Source organism: Ambystoma mexicanum, chromosome 6p (assembly GCF_040938575.1).
Source record: "Ambystoma mexicanum isolate Mex_15411 chromosome 6p, UKY_AmexF1_1, whole genome shotgun sequence".
NCBI lineage: Eukaryota > Metazoa > Chordata > Amphibia > Caudata > Ambystomatidae > Ambystoma > Ambystoma mexicanum.
The window spans coordinates 560172092-560191520 of NC_090935.1; the positions used below are offsets into that span (position 1 = coordinate 560172092).

At 43.7% G+C, this 19429-nt stretch overlaps 1 protein-coding gene across 2 annotated transcripts in view; it reads left to right on the top strand.

Moving 5' to 3' along the window:
• MAST4 (microtubule associated serine/threonine kinase family member 4) overlaps positions 1 to 19429 on the top strand; it is a 2307007-nt gene that overhangs the window by 99144 nt on the left and 2188434 nt on the right. The window lies entirely within an intron of this gene.

Consider the following 19429-nt stretch of genomic DNA (forward strand, 5'->3'; position numbering starts at 1 on the left):
TGTTCCTGGTGGTCATTGATTTTGGAATTTCATAGATTCATAATTTGTTGATATTTAAATTGATTACATTATTATTTCTATTTTATTAATAACTAGACCTTCTGTGCAGCCCTGCATGTTTCTTGTCCCAAAAGGGGAAGGAGACTAAAGGGAATACATTTGGTTAAATTGGGGGACCCAAGTTCATGAAATAAAAATGTATTAAGTAAATGAAAATTGTGGGTGCCTGATTTGGGGTGGGTGGAAAATTCCCTCAAACTAGTTGACACTCGATTAAAACATCTTTCCGCTTCTGTAGTGATGCCAAAGCCCCTTCATTTCCAGGATGCAGTAGTAGGAGGGATGCGTCGGGCAGTGCTGCACCTACAAGGGCGCGTCCTGATGAGGTGTCCTGCCTTGAAGGTGAGGATCTGCCCTGGGGGTAGAGCTAATAGTCTTGTCTAAAGAAAGAAATACAAGCAACTCTGTGAAAACCTGTCTTTCAGAGAAAGGAAAATTAGGAGGATAAAGGGGCAGAGGTTCCCTTTGGCCAGTCTCATGATTGCGGGTGAGGTGCATCCATCCGCTAGGGAAGGTAGTAAAAGTTTGGGTATTTTCTTTTACTACGAGACCTGCCTGGGAGGTGGGAGGACCTCATTTGTTAAGGTCAGGGACAAGGAAGATAGATGAAGGGAGAAATGCTGTGTTTGCATATGCATGCTGGTAAGTATACACGACTAAAAACTTCAGAGTCAATTTCCACCTAATTTTGTATCCTAACTCAGTAACTTTTACATTAGCTGTATTGCATTGGTACCGATGACTTTCAACAACACTTGGTTTTTTGTTTATTAAAAATACAAACGGTGTTGCGTGTTTGTGTGTTTTTAAGTTTTTAAGGTTTGAAATGAAGACCACACATCCAAACGACAGAAAGCGTGTTGTTTTTAGCTTTTAGTTAAACGTCGAAAGGTGTTTTGGCTGTGAGGAATGACACGCTGCTGTGGTTAGCCTTTGTGGCCCAGGTTGTCCTGTTTCTGCTGTGGGGCCGCATTGCTTTGCCTATTGGTGTACTCGCAGAGCTCTGGTTGACAGTAGGAAATTATGCCGCTGAGCCAAGTCTTGGCAGAGGCCCAGGTGCTTCAGGCAGCGAGCAAGAAAAAAACCAGGGCAAGAAAGTGCAAACTTGTTGAAATACAGACCCGAGTGTTTATCAAACGCGGCATACCCGGCCAGCTAAAGAAGGGTGTGCGGCTGGGGCTTCCAATCACGACGTGGTAGAATGTTGACAGCATTTCGGAATAGTTAAACATTGTGCAATACAATGAAAGCCTCCCTTGAACACATTTCTGTAGACCTGCGCGATTGCACTGAACTCGAGTATCCACAACGCCCAGGCGTCGACTGCACTGCGCAGAAGGTGCCGCTAAGTTAAAGGGCGATTGCCGAGTGTTTTCCAAGGTGACATTCTTTTTAATCTTCTGAACACATTCAGGGAACGGCGTGGAAGCGTATGCTGTGCCGGAGGTTTTAACATATAGATTAAATGATTACACTTCCGTGTCTTCTGGGGAGAGCGTATGCATAATGGCCCTCGTGGTTGACATAAATATGATTTTGGCCGGGTCAATTTCTCTTTTTTTGTATTCATCATTTTTACAAATCACAACAGGGTCAGTGGTCAAAGTGTACTGGAACTATGTTCCCTGCTGGCCTGCACCCACTCCCCACAAACCCCACCACCACATCCCCCTCCCACGCACAATAAACCCCCCCCCCCAAAAAAACACTTGCACCTGCTGTTTAAGGAAACGTCCTGTGCAGTGCACTGAAAGTGCAAGTTTCAACTTCTTCCTACACTTTTATTTTAAAACGAAATCATTCCGGAACGATTTCTTTTTTAAATAAAAGTATAAGAGCTGTAAAAGTTCATTTAAAAAAGTAGAGGAGCACCGCTCTCAACCGCTCCCGCTCACTTGGACCACTGAACAAGGTTGACTGCAAGGGGGAAAGGACGACAATCCGAAAGCGAAGTAAGAAGAGAACAGCCTGAAGAACTGGTGTAGCAAAATGCGATGCGCTTATGCTCGTGCAATTGCATATAGCCGCACTCGGAGTGAACGTAACTATTTGGCAGCAGATGAAATGGCCAAAGAAAGTTTCTCCCTTGTATAATGAATGCAACAGAGCCCATTTACAGATATATCCATAACCAAGAGCTCGCATTGGAGAGTCTCTGGATATCAACAAATGGGAACACAGGTGTGCTGAACAGAGGTGTAGCCAGGGGTGTCTAATAGTGGGGCCAGAAGGTAACCTAGTTGGGCCCACCGCAGTGACATTACCATCTGCGCTGCTGAGTGGGCATATACAGATTTTGGTTGGGCCTTGCCTGCTCAGGCCCTACCCTGTCTACGCCTCAGGTGCTAGCTGGCCATCTTTTCTCACACTCTGGTCCGCCTGCTCTGGTACCTAGTGCACTGAGGCATGCGTGTCCCATTTGGGATTTTCTGCTCCTGCGGCAATATTGCCATCGCCTTGTTGCATGTCTCCGGCTGAACGTGGTGATTCGGTTTTGTAAATGTCTACTAAACAGGATCTTTACTCCTTACTCCAGATACTTACAAACTACACTCCTCAAGAAAGAAAATGCAAATACATTGTCCTGTTTCCCAACATGTCTGCCCAACCAAGATATTAAATGGCATTGCACTTGATGTCTATGCCATGCAAATACATAAAGGCAGCAGATAGTTTCCAAATCCATTGGTGTTAGCATTAAGAAGTATACACACCTCAAAACAAGACCATTAATTTCTATGACCAAAGCCTCAAACTATGATATTTCTTGTATAAGCGTTTCCGCTTGAAGAAAGCATAGCACATAGTCTAATTCCATACGAAACGATTGTTCCACGAGCAATATCGGAAGATGGCCAGAGAGAAAATGCATAATCCATCGCCGGTGCCAAGAAGAGACCATCATGGCAATCTTCTAGGGTCTTAGGAGTGCTTGACCATATGATAGAACACCTGCTACATGCTTGAGACTAAGGGCTTATTGTTGGTCGAAATGTTCTTAATGTCATGTTAGAAATCCTTTCTATTGCACCACATCCCCACCGTTGTGGTCTCAAAGCAGTGGGGATGGGCGTACTGCCCCCTGCCCTGGGTAGCCAGACCGTATCCTGCAGAGTAAAGGAAAAGCGGAGGAGAAAGGAGGGTACAGATAAAACAAACAAGGGGGGCGCGGCAGGAAAAAGGACTGTTTGTGTTAACTTGGGTACATGTCAGTCCAGTCAAAGTAGATGGAGCAGGACTGCAGAAACTAGGAGGGTGAATATTAAGGTGTCTGAAGTTGGAGGTGGATATTTAGATGACAACGATTTCAGAGAGAGTCGTAGATAATAGCAGATCCTTGAAGAGGTTCTCTGTTTATTTCTTGTAAGTACATCCCATTTCTGAAAAAAAAGCGAACTCCAGGATATTCGTTCAGGAACTGCTGATCCCCAGTGGCCAAGCCAAGCATAGACTGTGAAAGGGGAATGTGGACAGAGACACATAGGGTAAGTGTTGAGTGTTAGGCGAGTTTTCCTAAAGTCCACCTGTGGTAAGACTTTCTAAAACTATCCCCTGGGTTACAGGCCCCAACTTCTAGCATAGGTCTGTACTACTCGGAGGTTTGGTAGAATGTCAGAGCAGCCAGGCTTATTTTAGTAGTAGGATGTTAGCTGTAGGTGAGTCCAATGAACACAGACCCAAGGGAACCCTTACACACGTGTAGTTATTGTAAAATAGTTATTTATGTACACCAGTTATTCAGCTAGGTGAGTACTATTTCAAATAAACACAATAAGAAAACATTGCATTTCAGGTGTGTAGACCAATAGTTAGGAGTTCAACAGGTTATGAGCACAGTTCAAGGTAAGTAAAATCACTTCTAAAGGAACTCAGAAAATGTTCTGTTATAGGGATAAGGAATGGTTATTCAACATCAATAATAGCAGGTCAGTATTTTTATCAGTATCGGCACTCCAGCAGCAAAGGAATGACAGAATGACTTGAGGTATGTACTACCATGACTCCCACAGTACCATCAGAGTTGGTTAGGCGATGCAGCTAGATTGTATCATGGTGCAGCAGCGGTGGACCTGGTCCTTGGTCATGTTGGTCCTGTTCCTTGGTCAAAGGATGGACTCTGGAAAGTATGTTGCAGCAGCAGTTGCGAGAAAGGGCTTGCAGCAAAGTATTTTTTATGCTCCAACATCGTCGGTAGTTTTGGTGCATTTTCACAGGCTCCAAGGATAAATGTTTACCGTCCGGTCAATCTGCCTTGATTCTTTGGTCCTGCACTCTGTTGAGGGGGCTTTGAGGAGGGGGATATTGTATCTGGCGTTCCAACCAGAGCTTACCAAAGTTCTAGGAGGATTTGTTAACGGAAAGATGATGCACTGCAAATGGTGGCAGGTCCAGGGTATTGGTGGTTTGCAGCCCGGGAATGTCACAGCCCCACGTCTTGCAGGTTGTTTTACGACAAGTTGGTTCCATCAGCCAAAGGGAAGGAGTCCTCTTCGGAGCTCCTCTGTCAATTTAGAAGTCTGGCCCAGGACAGCAGTGGTCTCTTTGTGGTTACTGGAGGGGCTGCAGGGGTATCTGGTCATTGTCTTCTTCAGTTCTTCTGTTCCAGTGGTCCACTTGTCTTCTGCCCTCAGGATCCTCACCTTTTTATCAGGAATTCAAACTCATTGCAAACTCTCGAAGCAGTTTACAGAAGGGGGCGGGTGGATGTCCAATAAGGACAGCCAGCCCCCAACTGGGAACTGGATTCTCTCAGGCACACCAGAAGACCAAGGATAGCAGATCCTCCCCCATTTCCTTTCCTCGCAGACACAATGGATCTTGGAGGGCTACACAAAGGGGTCCCGCTGAAGGCAAAACTCAAAGCAGGACCCCCCCACCAATGATGGCAGAACGACCAAGAAAGGACAAGCAAATGAAAAAAGGCGATAAAAGAAAGACGCCACCATTATGGGTCAATGGAGAGCCATGTTACTGCAGCTGTGAGTGAAAAAATGCATGCGGTCAAAAATCACACAAGTCAGTGGAACACGTCCACTGCAACAATGTAGGCTTGTCACTGTAACAGAAATGTTACAGGAGAAGTTAGGAAGGTTATACTAGGTATCCCCTCAGTGCTCCATATAGGGTGGTGTGTGTTGATCTCACAAAAGGGAAAATCTAAGGAGGATAAAAAGTATCCTAACCTCGAGAACAGCAGTTCTTAAGGAAAATAAGACTATAAAAATGAAAGCCCAGAGGGCTTCCAGCCACACTGCACAAAGGGTGATTATTTGTGCTGCAAAAGTAAACTACAGATGCCTTTAAAAAGTATTGAGGAAAGCAAGACTCCATAAAATAAAGTAAAGCAGGTCGAACAAGGGTTCCCAGAGTAAGAGCAAAAAAGAATGAATGGGGAAGAAGTCTCCCCTCATTAAACAGAATAGGAAAAAGGTCCAATTGTCCAGAAAAAAGTGCTGGGGGTATCACAGATATAGAATTCGGCATAAAAATTAAGAATCGCCTAACGGAGAGGAATAGGGCCCGTGTATTTCCATATGCATTGACAGTTCTGCAACCTTTTGTGTGAAATGTTTGTGATGTGAGCATGTCTTTTGGATCAAGGGTGGCCAGACTTTGAGGTCTTCTGCAACTGTCTGGATGTCCTTATTAGACTGGGTGTGTTAAAAAGAAAATCACAAGGACAGGATACCAAATGCCCGTATTCCCTAGACCATATATGTACAGGTTACATAGAGCAGAAAGCTATGAGGAAATATGGACACCCATAAAGAGTGGATTTTGAACTGTAGCTCCTATAGGAGCAATGTCTTGGACCAGGCTTCCTGGAAGTTTCTGATGCCAAAAAGGAGCTTAATGGGGCAGGTATTGCACCTTGGGGAGTTGGATTCCTCTTGGGCTGGGCTTTTCTGGTAGTTAATGTACACAAACTTTCATGGTCTACCCTTCTCTTCTTCTGGGCTGAAGTAACCATGTCCTGTTGAGAGGGCATCAAGAGGTTTTTGGGTTTATCGGCTAACATTTACTTGTCTACTTTGGGGCGATTATTCCTTTTCAGGAACTAAGTCCTGCTTATATGAACTGTTTATTTGGATGTTGTGGTGAGCTACTTACCACCTTCTGGTTGCTTCAAAACTCTTGTTATCCCTTTGCAAAGCAACATGTGATTAATGTTCAATTACTTAAAAGTACATGTTAGCGCCCCAGTGGTGACATTTCTGCCACAATTATGAAGCTTGGAATGCTGGCCTTACATCCTAGTATTTGCCCACTTATCCTGCTACCGGATATGCCAGATGCCTCCATATGTCCTCTCTGGCACCTCACAGCCCTTGGCTAGAACACTTATTGTACTCCCTTCACTACCCACACTCCTTTCCTCCTTTTCCCTAACACGGCCCCCCAACTCACTCACCTGCCCCTTTACAATCCTTGCCTGCAGTAACTCCTGGTCCTCCATGGCATGCTGTGCCCACTGATATCCTCCCATTTAAATTCCCATCATGGAAAGGGAGAAAGGTCTAGGAGTAGGTCCCTTTGGCTATATTCGTTGGTGGCCATTTTAAAAGGTGGATTTTCTTTAACTTGTGAAATGGGTGTTGTTTCACAACTTAAAAGAAATCACGCTTTTGCCAACTTGGAACCCATGGTGGATTGCTAATAGCTATAATCCCCTTGGTGCGCAGGCTTTATTGCAAGTTAATGCTGCTGAGGCCGTCATTAGTACCCTCGTTAATGCCCTCACTTTGCTTGTGTCTCTAACTTGGGCCTAGGGTTTATTGCTTAAGTATAACATGTAACAGAATATATCATGACAGGCTCGGGTAATAATGTCTCTTTCATGTCCAAAAAATGAAGTGGATTTGAGATTGGGGCGGGAGAATTGAAAAGGGGTGTGCGTGTGAACCCTCCATGAAAACAAAAGGAAGCTTTACATTACAAACACAGTATCATCTTAACGTTTCTAGCAAAGATGGCTTTGGGAACCAGACACACAGATCCCTATAGACCATCATTGCAGAACATGTTTGCGCATCTTAACATGACACAGCATAGCTTACCAAAACACAGCATAAGAAAGGCTAGAATTTCAACATGGGGCAGAGTGTAACGGGGTAGCATGGAACAACCACATAGAAAAACATTGCATAACGTAGTATACCAGGCAAATAACGTAGCCAGGCATAAGTCCACCTCAAAGATATCAACTCCCAAACAAGATCCTCGTGTTGGTGTGGCGAGAAAGGTGTAGAAGGTGACCAGTGATGCTATACTACTGAAGATCTATAAAGGCTACGAAACAGTTTGTAACCAACGCAATCTTTCCTCAAGCACATGACCATGCTGACCATGCTGGCCTTGCCCCACGAGATACAGACCCACACCATGCTCTACAGACTGGAGGACCTAACCGTCTTGAAGCATCGGACAACAGGCATTTAAATCGGACACCTAGGGCCTATGCAAAGTAAAATAAAAGGGCGGCTTTTTTGCAAGGCCAAATGGTAGGTTTGCTGGTGAAGATTGAAGGGGAGCATTAAAGTAGAGCCCTGCTTTTGCAGTTTTTATTCTCACGGGATGGGAAGGATTTCAACGTTCTGGAATCAAAGGCTGCAGGAAGGGACATTTTGATGGGTAGACATACCAGTCATCCCAACTTTATTTCATTGATAAGCCTGATGGAGAGCTAGTGTAAGGGCCATCTCTTCAAGGAAACCTGATTGTGCACGTGAGCTTGAATCCTATCGGTAGCATTTAGTGTAACTTCCAACTCCTGCAAGAGTTAATCAGGGAAGTCTTCGTAGAGGCCATTAGAGCAGTCTTTCCTTGATGTCACAAATTTACAGGAAAATGAATATAAACTGAAACCAGCTGAACTTGGACACAAGGTGCCGGAGTGGGACCTTAGTGCATTTGAGTATGTGTTCTTCAAAATCTGCATATACACGATGCACAACCCATGAAGAACATACTGACCATTTATGAGATAATCTAGAATTCCATACAAATGGTAGGCAACCTACAAAGAACAATTATTTAGAACTAATGGAGCCCATGTCTGGTAAACACAAGGCCAATACAATGGGGCCTTAGTATTGGTTTCTGTATAACCAGTGAGAAATGCTGTTAACTCCATACTTCACCCCAGTTTGTTCCATTAAAATGGCAATTTTAAAATCATGTGACAATCGAGCAAAGTAATTGGTGCATATTTCCATATGCCAACATGGATTATGTTGTAATGATAGAAATATGACATTCTAAGAAATTGTGATGCACTATGATTCATTTCCTGTGTGCTTTAAAACATTTAAACTGTTGGAAGTCATGCATACATTGGATTTATTAGTATTGCAAATGCCTGGTGCCAAAATGGCCTTTGTACAAGTTTCTTTCTTCAGTGAATCCCATGACACGGTGACTGGAGTGCAAATCTAGTCTTTCAATAACCGTTTTTTGAAATTGGGAGAACTCTTCCTAGTCATTGCCAAAGTCCATTGCGTTGTCTACATTAATAGTCACATGCTGCAACTGGAAAAAGAATAGAACGATGAGGCTGAATTATACATTGAAAAGTATATTTCCAGTAGGGATGGGTGAATTTCTATTCTGCCAGCAGGGGTGAAGGAGACCCACAAAATCTGGGGGGACAGGGGACACCTTGGGACTTTTCGTTTTTAAAATATATTTATTCTTTTTTGGTCAAAGAACTTGACTTTTCAAAAAATTGTGTGTGTGCTTGTGCTCGTGCTCTCCACGCAGGGCCATTCCAAGGACTTGTGGAGCCAAGTTCTGCAATTCAAGTGTGGGAGTGGAACCAATTTAATGTGTGTAGGGTGACTACAGGAAATGAAATCATGTGGAATTACATCACTAGAAAAATAAATTACTTACCTCTACAAACATAGTTTCTCGAACAAAGCAAGGTGCCCGGGCAACATGCATCCCCAAACCATGTCATCCTATTCCCATGTTGGGAGGGAAGGGCAGCAGGGCACACAGATGCAAGGTATTCTTAATTGGGCATTGCCAATGCCAACAGTTTTGGCTTTGTGTAGGTATGGGAAAGGCATTTGCCAGGCACTGTCATATTGATTTTAACTGGATTCTAGCAGCTGCAAGGTGGTGAGAGTACCTCAGCATTATGGACATATAATAGCAATGCTTGTTGAATGCCTGATATTGATAAACGAGCTGAAATTGTTGGCTTTGCCACTGTGTGTTTTTAACAGAACTTCAGTGAAGGACATGCATAGTGCTTATAAATCGAGTGGCTGAAGGTAGACCTGGGTACATGATTTTTATTACACCAGTAGCGGGTTTGCAGCTGCTTTTAAAAAACATTGACAGGCACATGAGTGCAAAGGTTGATGGTAAGGTTTGACTAAAGCAAGCGCAAACAGTTCCCATGAGAAGGTGGTGTGGGAAATAAAAACAGTAATACTTCCAACCAAAAACATCAGTTTACACAGGATCGGACAAAAGAGGATTGCAACATATATGCCATTCTGTTAATCAACTTTACTCACTTATTATGTTGTGTACGTTGTCTGCTTTCCTGTGTGGGATACAGCTACTGCAAGTAATCGAAAATCAGCTCTGGCACACGCGCTTCACTGCTTCAGGTCTTCAAAGTTCCTTTTTGAACCAAGGACATATGAAGCACAATGTTAGATGCACACAGCACAACATATTTATTTATGAAGTTTTGGAACATGCACATTGCTAGCTTTCCAACACCGGACACTTGACTAACACTGCAAATCTCTCATGCGTATCAAAAATCTGTTCCCTCTCCATCCATCCTCTCCTCCTATTCTCTGTTCCACTAATCTGCAGACTGGAGAACCAGGCCACAGAAAACATATTTCACACTTCGGACACTTGGAAGCACCGTATTCAGTTATATACTACAGAGGCAACTGCTGTAGTATATAACTGAATAACAAATTACATTGACTCACCAAACCGATCACACATGGAAATTGAGTACCAGCTTGGTCTACCTTCCCATTACACACTATCTGAGCACGACACTACTTCCATTTGCTTGTAAAACACAGTCCACCACCCTCGCTCTAGCGAAGCATAAAGCACATCTCTTGATGCAAATACATCAAGTATCCTTGACACAAAACACATACAAATATACTAGAGCCTGCATGCATCAATAAAGCATCAAAGCAATCTTGCGCTGTTTCATGCTGGAGTACTAACGAAAGCCAACCATGCTCCCTTACATATCCCAGAACATCAAGAGACCATGCAAATAGCAGCAGTGCTCCTAATAAATCCAATAACATAGCCTAAATCACACTTCCATGTGTGCTCACTCACCTATGCTTGCACTCACAACTCCTCCACACAGACCATGAGGTGAACACAGTTCTGTTAGCAGTGCTGCACTCGTGCAGCAGTCACACACTTCTGCTGGCATGCACCATGCCACACGTGTTCCATGAAATTGTGTGCATGCAGTTGTTTCTGAAATGCTAGGGATGTGCATGCCTACTGGGGCTATTCAGTAGTGGAGTGGCAGTGTTGTGTCAGCCCGTCCAGGTTGTTTCTTTCATTGAAAGGCAGGATCAAAATGTAAACCAGTTCGTGTTGAGAGGTTCAACGAGGAAGACTTAGCTCCAAAACAAACATACATGCTCAAAATGCTTTGAAAATGTCATCATTCAAGATCTGGCCTCTACATACAAGGCAGGATCAAAATGTATTGAAGATTCAGTGGGGGAAAAAACAGCTCCAGAGCAAGACCTAGTGCTGAAAATGCATTCAAAGAGTCATCGGTGAAAAACTAGCCCTTAGACGCATAGGAAGAGAGAGGGACAAACTAGCTCCGAAAAACATACATTTGATGCTCAAAATGCATTGAAAATGTAATTCAAAATCCAGTCTGAAAACTACAAGGGAGTATGCACACGTGTTGGATGGATCCAAGGATGGTAAATACAATCTCCAAAACACTCAGAAAAGCTTAAAATGCATTGAGGATTTCATCAGTGAAAAGCCTGTAAACGGCAGTACATTTTGATCCTGCCTTGTGTGGGAGAAGAGAGTTGTTAAATATATCAGGATTCGAAGTAACAAAGCATGGAAATCCACCAAAATTCACATTTACCAAAACACAAGGGAAGGGCGTATTTGGAAGCTGTTTTTGTTGGTGTTTGATGCATTTCAATACGTTTTGTTCCGACCTAGTAGTTTACAGACTGTATGTTAATTAATGGATTTTTCAATGCATTCTGAGCACTTATGCGCCTGTTGGAGCTCATTTTTTTCATCTCTTGGCCTATCAAGAGGTGTTAATCCTTCCTTCTAGTTTACAGGCTGGATTTTGACTTTTGAATGCATTTTTAGCATTTCGGCGTGTTTTGTAGCTGTCTTTTTTTTCCCCTTTCCATTTCAATACTTTTTGATCCTACCTTGTGTTAGAAATACATCAGTATTTGAATTTCCAAAAAGCACAGAAACTAAATGCATATTGTGGCTGTAGAGTTGTTAGAAACCTTCCAGAATTATTTACCAAAACGCGATGACATGAAGGAAGAAGGCAGCGGGAAGAGAGAAGGCAGGTGAGAGCAAGGGAAAAAGGACACAGGATCACTGGCATCTAAACCAGAAAGCAGGAAAGCGAGTGGTTGCAACACTAAGCGGTTCAGTGAGCAGGGACAGGTCAGGACAGTTGTTAGAAACCTTCCAGAATTATTTACCAAAACGCAATGACATGAAGGGAGAAGGCAGCGGGAAGAGAGAAGGCAGGTGAGTGCACCTGAAAGGACACAGGATCACTAGCGTCTAAACCAGAGAGCAGGAAAAGAGTGGTTGCAACACACAGCAGTTCAGTGAGCAGGGACAGGTCAGGACAGTTGTTAGAAACCTTCCAGAATTATTTACCAAAACGCGATGACATGAAGGAAGGCGGCAGCGGGAAGAGAGAAGGCAGCTGAGAGAAAAGGAAAGGACACAGGATCACTAGCATCTAAACCAGAGAGCAGGGAAGCAAGTGGTTGCAACACGAAGTGGTTCAGTGAGCAGGGACATAAAGAAAGGAAGAATATATATGTACCCGAGAGCAGCAGAAAGCAGTCTTCTAGTCTCACCACTGTCATCACCAAGTCAGACTCACACCTACTCTCGGGAGCCTAACCGCGCACGTCGCTGCGGCTGGCTTCTGAAGGTGAGGAGGAGGCTATCAAGCTGCGCAGCAGTGCACTGTGCACTCCAGCCCAGCCTGGGCTGGCAGTCACGTGCCGTATTCCCCGGGGGTGGGGGAGGAGGGGACCACAAGAGTTGTCGTCAACAGCTCTTGCTCGTGGTCCTGTATCGTTTTCCTCCCCCCTCCCCCACTGTTGTGTGAAATGATGAATCATGCCATGGAATCAAATCCATGGCCCGCGCCTACTGTGTGCAAACTTGTGGGGGGGATGTGATCATACCCCCAACCCCCCACCACGTCCTACGCCTATGTCTGCCAGGCAAGGAAACAATCTTAAAGATGTCGATCCGTTTAGCTGAAATCCACTGCTCAACCACTCCTGCGTATCGAAGAGCGGCGCACAGATTCTCATGCTGCTGCGCAAACCTAGCATGAATCGAAAAGAGTGGCACAATGTTTTTTTTGCTGCTGTGCCAACCAATCATAAATTGAAAAACTGGCCAAAGTTTCTCATGCTACTGCACGGACTTTTGTCAACCTTCCTTTAACCATAGCCAAGTACATTGCTTTTATTTTGAACTCTTTATTTACAGATTTTACAACTTATCACATAGCCAAGTAAATTGCACCCTGTTTTCACAGGTATAGTCGGAGACTGTGGCTGCATAATGGTGTGCAACAGTACATAGCTTTACAGTGGATTATTACCTTGTGACATGTGAAGGCCATAGTCCTTTAAAACAGACCTAGTGAGAAACACCACATATTTCATTGCCGTGAATGGCAGTTTAGCTGCGCCACCTTCTCTCCCTAGGAAATGATGCTTGAATGATGCATGAAAATCGTCAGTAAAATACTACTAATGACATTGTGTAGAATGGCCCCCTGAATTAGATCGACTCAAATCATCCAGTGAAATTGGAGGGATATGCCTTGTCCTTTCAGAAAATCATAAATGTATATGAACCAATATTATGTGCTTGCCTAAATTCAAGACAACCGCTTTTTAATGCAACCTAACATAGTTTGTATTTTACATGTATCCATACACTAGAAGATAATTGTATCCAGGCCTTTCAAATTCTTAAAAATCCCACTATACCTGGAGGGCGAGTTCCTTAGTTTACATACTCGACCTAAGAGAAATGCACTTGCACTAAGGTGACTCGTGACAAAATATTTAACAGTGCTTTTTGTAAAATGGTGCATGTCACCATAAGCACATTTAATGTGTGGTACACTGCTGTCAAGCATGCACAGTGAAACTTGTATTTGCTATTTACTGCAAAGTGTTTTCAGTAAAAGAAAAATACGTTTCTAACATACCCACCAGCAAGGTCAAGTATCGTGCAAATGGCACTCGCCCTTCATAAAAACTACTTGGCGATGCTAGTGGGCCAGTAGATTTTGCAAGCCCTGGTATCAGATACACTTATGAGGATGTTCTCTAAATGTGAAAATATGTCTTTCATCTCAACGGACATGAGATGTTTCTTTCTGACAACTTTCTCTGATAGCAACACTTGTTGGTAGAAAGAAAACACATTTTGATGTAATCTGTTATATAGCAAATGCAAATTTAAACTATCCATTCTTTATGGATGTCTAAAACTGACCAGCAAGCAGCAATATTATAATTGAACTGCGTGATGTTGTTTAAAAGTCTAATGATATATGTATATTTGCACCTGAGGGCCACGGAGTGCTGTTGCTGAGTCAGCGCCGGATGTCATAGCAGGCTGAAGTACATTGATTTGAGACTGGACTGATTTAACCCAAAGGTATCTTGTAGTGGGACACTCCTGTCCTTCTGCAGAATGGACTTTCACGAGCTTGGAGCTTTTGTTTTTTCTTTCTTTCTTCACAATACGGGACAATACTTAAAAAAAAAAACTTACTCCTGTTCGTCCTAGATTGTCCTGGCCCTAACCGCTTTAACAGGACACAGCTGAAAAGGCATGGGCCACACGCAGTTGCGCGCATGCACCTTGAGTGCCATGGAGTGCTGTTGGCTGGAAAGTGGTGCGCGAGGGCCCCAGGTGTTCAATAAGATATTTATACCTCGTGTGTTAAGTTTCACTGATTTTGGGGTGAGATAAGATCTGGTCATTTACTTGGAGCTATTGTGACCAAAGGGAGTGTATCACTGTATATTGTGTACCATTGTGCAGCATGCACAACAACAAACGGACCAGCGACCTTGAATAAAGAAATGCTGGTGGCCCACTTGGTATTCACCAAGACAATAGACAGTATGTCTTGAGCACTTGCGCTCCCCGTCCCACATTCCCCCCGTCCCCTACTAACGCGACTGACGTTCTTGGATGCGGGAGTGGGTGGGGGGGCAAGAGAGGACATACAGGAGAGGAAGCCGTTTCTTGTGGGGATCTGGGAAATTCCCCCCTTTACTGGGTTCCGGGACTTCCCATCCCTGCCTGAGGTAATGGTGGGGAAGGATTCATTCGACCATGTACTAGCATCTACCAACTCATGGGATTTGTCCTTTCTGGACCCCCACCCTCCCTGATCTTTGCCGCAGGATAAATCTCCTTGCTAGCATTTTCAGAGTATCCACCAACTCGGGGAGAAGGGCTGGGCTCCTACCTGACGTCTGCACAGCCCCCGTCTGGGGGCGTGGCCGATGTAAATATATCAGTGGCAGGTGTTTGGGCACAGGAGGCCATATGTGGTGAACTATGGGAGCATACCAAATGAATGAGAGCAACTTTGATCCAATTAGTCAACATGAACGCACGCCTGGGCATGCAGCCATTGACCGGGAATACTCCTCTGATTTGCCCAACAATGGACCCAAACCCTACATTCAGTGTGCCTGGAGAAGGGATCGACCTTTCTTCTCCTTGGGTCTGAGTGTACTAAATTTTTAACACCGATGTCCAGCTTCTATACAATGGCGGCTCCCCCTGCAGTCTATTCACTGTGTATAGCCAGCTTCTATGATCACTTGGACTACTTGCGTTGCTGTATCTGTACACTTATTGAACGGCTTGTATTTTCTGCAGTGCTCTTCACAGGTGCAGTCTTCTTTTCGTATAAGTTTGATCATCAGTTTCTATAAGGTCTATAGATTCTCTTCAGCCAGTCTTCTTAGGGTGTCACACTCGTCTCTCGTGATGTGACCAACTCCTTTTCTTGCTCTTTTTCATATTCCTTCAGGATTTCCTCCTGTAGATTGTCATCTCTACGGGAGTACATCTGATAAGGTTTTCTCAGAGGGTATCTTCTTTCGAATATTCGCCATGGTATGGTCACAACTGCGGTGTCAAACATGGCACAATCTCAGGCTTCCAACATACAGGTGGTAGTGGGGTGGGACTCCTTGAAGAGGCACTCGGCAGCTCCTCTACACCTGTAATATACCGATAAGAGGAGGGTCTCCTAATTCTAAGGCGGGGCGGGGGAGCCACTGACACAAAATAAACGGAGAAACCCAAAGCAGCAGGCATTGTTCATTTAAGGTATAAAACACCAAGGCAAAAAAAATAGAAGCAACTGACATGCTATGAAACATAAGGGAGTGCAGGTTTTTGAGGTTGGGAGAGAACCCACTAATGAAAGTCCTGATTCTAAAGAATATAACCTCTTCACTAAAAAAGAAGTGGCAGACAGTGGTTGCTACTGAGGTCCTGGAGGGGGCATGGGAGCACACTACACACAATGCCCCGATATTGCAGTGTGACCAAGAGATTAATGGTAAATCGATCCAGGGGTGACGAGAGGGGGGGATGAGGTTGAATGAAGGAGACAGGTTTTCTAAGTGGTCAACGGACGAGATGGTCAGAGCGACTGTTATGAACGTGATGGAGCAGTTGAAATGAGGGAAGAGTGGGGTTCCAAGAACAGTTGATAGATGAAGTATGGGTTGACCGGCAGCTAGGGAAGCCTAACCAGGGGACAGACCAAAGGAAGGTGCCAAGAGTAAATAACTCCCTGGATTCGTGCCACCTGATGATCTAGGCTCAAAGGGGTTAGGGGAGACTCATTCTGGTTCCTCTATAGATGTTGAGAATCAGAAGATCCTGATGGAATCACTCCGGCATGCAGCACCTCCAGTGTTGGCAGAGCTGAATAATTGCCCACTTATGTCTGTTTTTAATAGTACACTAAATTCTGTGCAATGGAGAAAGCCTTGTTTTACTGATGACCCTAGCCTGGTACTGTATTATATTTTTGGCAATGGAGGGCTGGACTCATTAAATAGGTGGAGAGTGATAGCCCTGCTGAATGAGATCCCATCATTAAGATTATTACCATCTGTAGACATTAAATTGGTAGATTTCACCCACCCAGACAGATATGACCACGTTGGGATGGTCTCCCACTCTAGAGTAGTGTAGAAAGTCTTATTATTGGAGGGTCCAATTTTAATAAGCTGAAATATGATTTGCTTACTTTCAGTTCTGGTTTTAATGAAGTACAGCACGGGCAAACACAACAGACGTACCATTACACCATGCAGGGGCTGTAGGGGTAGGGATGCGAATAATCAGCCGCGATCCATAAAGGTGGATCAGAACTGGAGATGGCTAGCACCATCTCAGAGAGAGTCAATTTCCCAGCTGCAAGGTCTAAAAAAGCAACTTTAGCCCACATCAAATTCTTCTGTAATATCATGGAACTATAGAGGGTTTTCAAACTTATGTGCCAGCTCCGAGATATGTCATGAACAATGTTACAATAATCTGCCTACCAGAAACATAGCTGATTGTCCCTCCACGTCTGGATGGGTATGAGATTAGAGTCGAACCTGCAACTAAGGGTGTGTGAGGGTGGCTGATAGGGAGGATTATTGGTAGTAGTAAGAACTGACTGGGGCCTAAAAGTAATTGATCATCTACCGGTGACCAAAGGAGTGCTAGCAGTAGTGTTGGAGATGGATTCTAAGCTCCCATGCCAATTTATTCTGTTAGTTAATATATACTGCAATCCAACAGCTAAATTAGGGCATACCTTAAGAGAGTTGAGTGAGGTGATTGATCATTGGCTGGCGAGCACACCAGGGGGTAAAATAATAGTGGCAGGAGATTTTCCTGCTTTATGTTCCCCCTCTAATATAATTGATTATGATCATCTTCACTTAGGTCTGCAGCAGAAAGGGAGGGAGCAGATCACCATGTCCCCAGATACTTTTGGTGGATTCTCCATGGGTAATAGAAAGAGGCTTCAAGGCAGAATCTGGTTTGATATGTTGTCAAGCTGGGGACTATTTATGTTAAATGATTTTCTTAACAATAGCACAAGTCCAATAACATGGACGGATGGGAAACCTAGTTGAATCATAGACTACATATTCAGGACGATGGCCTTGAGGGATCGGGTAGCAGAGGTGAAAATTGGTTCTACAGGATTCAGCGACCATAAGATGTTACAGGTCACATTACACCCAGTGGATCAGGGTAGAACATTGAATTATTATCCTAATTCTCTGAATGTGAACTGTAGAAGATATAGAGTTAGTTGGCATGAGGGCAATGTCTGTAAATTGAATGCTCTGTTTCTGAAGGACTGTGAGCTGAACCTTGGATAGTAAAATGGCAGTCTTTACTCATAGCCTTGGACCGTATGTACATGATTTAATTTGGAAATTGGTGAAAGAGATCAGTACTGACTCGAACAATAAAGTTCTCAAACACAGGTTCGATGTTATGGTGCAGAACATGAAATACATCTTGTCGGAGAAAGATTTGACTCATTTCTAAAACTCCGGGTTGTAACACTCTAATACAAAAGGCAATGCTTAAGGAGAAACAAAAACTTAAAAACTGGATCAAAGTCCATCGAGCTAGGATGTACCAATGGGATGGGGAAAACATGATGGCGGCCTTGGAAGGTGGTAGTACCAGACAATTTTGGCTTCTTGTAAACGCTCTGGAAAGCCCTTAGCCCTTAGTGCAATGTAACCCCATAGCAGAAAGAGACTCGGTAGGACACTTTGGGAACCTTTACGGGTGAGAGGAAAGCCAATATCCTGAAGGAGTTGCCCATAGACTTAATGCCTGGGACTTGAAATTCCCAATAACGGATATTCGGGACATTATTAGGAAGGACATCTTATCTCAAGCTGCGGGACCTAATCAACTTAAGAATGCAACTCTAAAAAAGAATGCTGATCTATGTTCCAAAGCTCTATATCTTTTATTTAAGGATTTGCTTATAACTAGATCCTCGGCTCCTTCTTGGAAAATCTCATGTTGTTCCCGTATATAAGAAGGGGGTTAGGGGTTCCCCACTAAACTATCGCCCGATAGTCTTGTTGGATGCCGACTCTAACATTTTTGCATCTCTGGTGCTAAAACATATTGACGAATGGAGCAGAAGTAACGGCATAATATCGATGCAACAAATGGGCTTTAGGAATCATATGGGCACTGATTGTGGCAGACTCTTAATGTGTACTACAACAATTAGCCTGGAAGGATTGTTCGGTACCAGTATATGTGGCCTCCATGGATCTACCTCTTGCTTTCGATCTGGTGGATAGGAATATTCTATAGCCGAAACTAAACAAGCTGGGCCTACCCTGGGGAGTTCTATCCATTCTAATCCATTTGCATGAGGGACTACTCTCTAATGCTATACACACATATAATGGACCAAAGCAAGCCTGCATATTTGCTCCCGCCTTGTTTAATTTATATGTGGCAGACGTTGGTGGAGTATTAAATGAGGCCTTGTTTGCACCCCCTAGGAATGAGGGACGCAATATTTGCTGGTCTTATTATGGAGACTAATTCATATTAGCCAATCATACTCCGATTGGACTACAGAGACTCATTATAGCCTTTAATAATTGTATAGAGACAAACTACCTAAAAGTAAATATGCACGGTAGTTATGGGACTGGGTAAGTGTACCCGCCCAAATGGTTTTAAGTGGATTTTGAATAATATAATACTGACTGAGAAGATGGCCATTAACTGTTTGGGATTCCCTATTAGTTCTTCAACAACAAGGTGTTTCTACCGAAACTAGTTGAGGGAAAAAGCACTTAAGTCCCAGAATTTAAATAAATTGGATAGGAAATATGGAAAATATGCTATAATCCCTACATTAAGGTTATAATATTCTATTATCCCACGCCTATGCTACGGCCTTGAGTTATTTCCTGCATGAGCTGTTGTGAGATGCACAAATATGAAACTCTGATCTGGCATTCATTCTTGTATTATTTACCTTAGTGTGTAC